This window comes from Nyctereutes procyonoides, unplaced genomic scaffold (assembly GCF_905146905.1).
Source record: "Nyctereutes procyonoides isolate TBG_1078 unplaced genomic scaffold, NYPRO_anot_genome, whole genome shotgun sequence".
NCBI lineage: Eukaryota > Metazoa > Chordata > Mammalia > Carnivora > Canidae > Nyctereutes > Nyctereutes procyonoides.
Window position 1 is genome coordinate 10,253,706 of NW_026575047.1, and position 4,503 is coordinate 10,258,208.

At 32.5% G+C, this 4,503-nt stretch overlaps 1 pseudogene; it reads right to left on the reverse strand.

The window, feature by feature from the left end:
• Nucleotides 1-4,185: 4,185 nt before the first annotated feature.
• LOC129510676 (U6 spliceosomal RNA) lies at nt 4,186-4,284 on the reverse strand (annotated as a pseudogene).
• Between the last annotated feature and the right edge of the window lie 219 nt (nt 4,285-4,503).

Sequence of the window (4,503 nt, forward strand, 5' to 3'; positions counted from 1 at the left end):
CTTTTAATGCTAATAGGGAATTGTGAATTTAGAAGCAAAGTAAATTTTTGAAGCATATGAATATGATATAATTATACTTAATTATATTTTAATAGAAATGTTCACATTTTTATGCTTTCAATAGATTACATTTTATTTATAAAATATTTTAATTTATTGGCATCTGAGCATAAATTATTTGAAAAATTTGATTAAAATAACATAATTATTGTTTTTCTGAGAAAAGGTAAGCAAAATAGTCCATCTGGAATAAATATAAAAATTGTGAATTATTTGTATATTTTACCTTATTACTGACTTAAATATAACTTGCCATATATAAAATATTTAGAAATGTACAATAATAAAATTACTCATATTTCATAAAATGTGAGCCTTACACATATTTTAAAATTTTATCATTATGAAGTAGTATTAAGTAGGAAAACTGAGTGGATGTTATTTAACACTTTGTTATGTTGATTTATAATTGATAATATTTATATGTATATTATTTGAACTTTTATATGTGCCCTTGCTGCTGGCTTGGGGATAAGAGGAACATTATGGAAATATATCTTTTTATTTAACTAGCAGAGCTTGTTTTGTTTTTCTTTTTCCTCTCTCTCTTTTTCCCTGAATCTCTAGGTATAATGATTAACTATCAGTGTCTTCTGTGGCAAACATGCCAATGTTGAAACATTTTTTTCTAAAGTATGTTTGAGGGGCATCTGGACAGCTCAGTCGGTTAAACATTTACTTTCGGCTCAGGTCATGACCCAGGATCCTGAAATCAAGCCCCACACCTGGCTCCCTACTCAGTGGGGGGTCCATTTCTCCCTCTCCCTCTGCCCCTCCCCACCTTGCTTGTGTTCTCTCCCTCTCTCTCAAATAAATACATAAAATCTTTTTTTTTTTTTAAGTATGTTTGAATTCTTCAACAAATCCTACATATCTTCCCAACAGCCAATTCTTTTTTCAAGATCTGGCTTATTGTTTTCCAAACAGCCCTGCTGCCTCAGCTGTTATCTCCATCTTTGTACATACATTTATCTCTTGTTCCTAGAATCTCTTGGGCAGGCAGACAATACTCCTGGGTTTGGTATTGAGAAAATGCCTCTAGATGAGCTAAATTCTTCAATGGTAACCCTATATTCACACAACATTCACATATCAAATGGAGGGAGTGAGTCTGTTACACTCAGGTAAGTTGAAGGTTCAATCTGGTATTTTTCTCCAATTCTTAGGTTGGCACAAGGGTGACTCATAGAATTGAATGCCTTGAATTCTTTAAAGCATCATATTGAACAGGGGCTACCCACTTCCAAACAAAATGGGGAAAGGAAAGAGTAGAATATTACTACTGAACCACTCTTCCCCTGTTTATTTCTCTCTGTAAACAGTGAGTGTGGCACTGAATTAGTAAGTGGAGTCTCTTTAACTTGGCAATTCAGGGAAAGGCATCTGTCCCTGATATTGGCAATTCTATAGTGGTTCATTTCGGAAGAAGAATTTTCACTTATGTTTTTAATTATTAGAGACAATTAGTGTAAAACCCCCATTCTATATCCTGTTGTGATGGTAAGCTGAAGCGTGAGATACTTATAATACAAATTATCTTAAAGGAAAATTGGCCTATTATTACTTCACAAAAAAATGTCAGAAACTTAACAAACAAATATATATATTTTGCCAAGCTGGGGGTGGGCGTGGGGCAGCCTGTGAAAAAGAAAGTGCTCTTCTTTAAGAGAAGAGTAAAAATCTTAAAAAAAAAATAATATTAGAAATGGGGAAAACAAAACACTAAATAGCAATCCACAGGTCAAAAAAATGTGATAGAACCTGAAAGAATCGTCAAAGGATGACATCGGCTCTGAAAGGATCTTCCACTTTAAGAAAAAATCATTTTATTTTCCACTCAGAAAGCAATTTCCTATTTTTAAAAATGCATGTCTAGCTTTGACATTAAACTAATATGTATCGATTCCTATCTTTCTGATTGTACTAGAGAATATTGATTCATATGTTAAAAAAATTATCGACACCCTTATCACAGTGTTTCTGAAATTAATATTTTAACATTTTCAAGAAAGCACTAATCTATTCAATCAGCAGATTAATATTCTGACCTCAAAATTCACATTTGCGGAAAAAGGGTAGAGAGAGAAGACCTCAAGAATATTATAGAATTTTGTCTACGCCTTAACTTTTCCTCTTTCTGTGCAATCATTTGTCTTTTGTGTTCATATTACTGCGAATCTTCAGTGTTATGTGAAATAATTGATAGATATTTGACATGTATGCTCAGAAAAGTAAAATATTTTTCTAACTGTGTGCTATAAGTAGAACAAAACATTCTTTGTATGATGTGTCAGGTTCTAGCCATCTACTATTAACTTACTCATTCCTCTAATTATATATATAATTTTGTATTTGGAAAACAGGTATAGAGACACTAGAGGATTTTATAAAAGTAACAGTTAATAAATCCTAGAGGTGAATCCTGAATCTGGGGCATTAGCTTCAGTGTTTCCACTTTACTCATAACAAAATAGTGTCTGTTATATTGACCAAATATTGTGGTATTAAATAATTTTGTCATGGTGATGGTGGTGATGATTTGTAGTGGTTTTTTTTTAATTAAAATAGAAACTAAAGAATTTATTTGGCTAGGATTTAGTGAAATTATGAAGGAGGAGGAAGAGAAGAAGGAAGAAGAGGGGAAAAGAAAAAGGAAAAGAAACAGGAAAATGAAGGAGGAAAATAAGGAGAAAACAGAGGAGTATGGTCAGGAGGATCATGAGGAGGAGGATCATGAGAAGGAGGAAATGTTATTCTGTTAACTAGAGTTAAACCAATGTTTGTTTATAGCTCACAGGCTTATATCAAGATTCAAAATTTATTTCTCATGCCCTATGTTATTAATAAACTGATAATCTCATATACTACAAAAACATAGACCAGTTTAATGAATAAGTTTCCGAATTAGAGACCTTCAGAATCTTATGAAACCATCGTATTTCTCCCCATGACTGCTGATTGCATTAATACTGTATTTATTCTTTTTGGCCTTTCATTTGATGATGGAAGAAAGTTTAAAAAACATAAAATATCTAGTTCTGATAAACTCAATTCTGGTAGTGGACATCTGGCAGTAACAGTTTTCAGATATTTTGGGTTAATTAGTTTTGCTGATGAGGACAAACTCACTTCAATCCTGCTACATTAGCTAACATTGAGCAGAAGAGAATCCTGTTCTCTACACAAATTTAACCACAAATAGTCACATCACATGCAGTATAGAGGTTTTGGTGTACACAGAGATTATAATATGAATAGTTTAGTAAAATTTATAAGATGCCAAAAAGAAGAATGTGAGAAAATTTGGTGGGGTCATTTTAAGAGTTGAAGTACTATACCTCAAAAAACCTCCATACATATTATATATGAAAAAATATACACGTGTTTCAACAGCACAATACTAATAATTGTTGGGTATGGTTTTAATAGAGGATATTCATGAACTGTATTTTAACATTTGCTTTTTAGAATATTTTGAAAGCAAATGGCATTCAAATAGATTAAACATATTTAGAGATACCCACTCTCTGTGGTATTGAAGCTCATACATTAAGTATATAGAAATAAGTAGATATTGTCCCTAATCTTAAGGATCTCATAGACTGGAAGAAGAGGAGGTTTTCAACAGATGCACAATATATGAAAAGAAGGTTGAGAGGATTCTGTGCCAGATGAAGAGATAGTAGTACAGAAGGAAATTCAACTCTAGAATGGTTTATGCAATGATTTAATTCATTCAGCCAAGGAAAAAACATGGGGCTGACAATCACATGTTTCTTTCAGAAAAAGATTTCAGCAAGTTGTTTGGTTCCAGATCCTTTGTGGTGGAGTGCAAAGGAAAAGTGATAATGCAAACAGTAGTACAACATGTCTGTATATCTATCCATATTTTTTAATTTAAATTCAATTAATTAACATATAGCATATCATCAGTTTCAGAGGTAGAGTTTAGTGATCATCAGTTGCATATAACACCCAGTGCTCATTAAGTCCAGTGTCCTCCTTAATGCCTATCACCCAGTTACCCCATCTCCCCCGACACACATCCCCTCCAGCAACCCTGTTTGTTTCATATAGTTAAGAATTTCCTATGGTTTGTCACCCTCTCTGTTTTCATCTTATTTTAAATATACTGAACACTTCACAAATTTGCATGTCATCTTTGCACATGGGCCATGCTAATCTTCTTTGTATCATTTCAAAGATTTTGAGTTGAAATTTCCATACAACTACCTAATTCTGGGTTACTCAATGCCTTAGAGAAGACCAAGCTCATAATCAGTACTTATTATTAACTACTGAATTGAATTGAATCCACTTCCCAGCATTGCTGACAAATTGTTGACAGGTTTAGTTAAATTTCAAAAAATATGTAAAATGGAAAATTAAAACTTTATTGACACAGAAGTTATAAAGTGCCCAATTTCTTGTATAATTAGCATC